The sequence below is a fragment of the Marmota monax genome, unplaced genomic scaffold, assembly GCF_021218885.2.
Source record: "Marmota monax isolate L192 unplaced genomic scaffold, Marmota_monax_Labrador192_F-V1.1 WCK01_AAM20220418_F8-fsc00034, whole genome shotgun sequence".
Lineage (NCBI taxonomy): Eukaryota > Metazoa > Chordata > Mammalia > Rodentia > Sciuridae > Marmota > Marmota monax.
Window position 1 is genome coordinate 11,634,045 of NW_026693934.1, and position 558 is coordinate 11,634,602.

The window sequence follows — 558 nt, forward strand, 5'->3', positions numbered from 1 at the left end:
ATGTGTGAACATTTCTGTAATAAAATCATCTGCAGAAACAAAAGCCTTGATTGATCAATACTCTCACTGTTAATTTTTTTTTTCCATTACTGTTCGAAGAACGGGGTACCTTTGAATAGTTGTTAGGAATGATTGATTTAATGCTCCAAAATACAAGTACTGTGCTAGGATTTGGGTGACCTGCCAGGGCTCAGCTAGCCCCTGCAGCTGAGAAGGCAAAGCAGAGGACAAACCCAGAGATAGGAGGAAGGAAAGGAGGATCCGGACAAGGACCTGTGAGCCAAGCAGGCAACTTAAGGGTCAGACAGTGCACTAGGTGTGAGACGGTAGCAGGTGGTGGGGCTTGCCGAGGGCGTGGCTTGCCTAGGGGTTTTCAAATTCCTTTTTAAAAATGTGCTGGTTGAAGAAAGGGCTTAGTCACTGGCCATGGGTCATCAGTGAAGCCCAGGACACAGGTGGGAGGCTGGGACCAGAGCATGGAAATGCTCACCATGATGTCTTGCCACAGTCTGTTTCATGGCCAACGCAGGCACACCCATCAGGATTGTGGGGGACAAG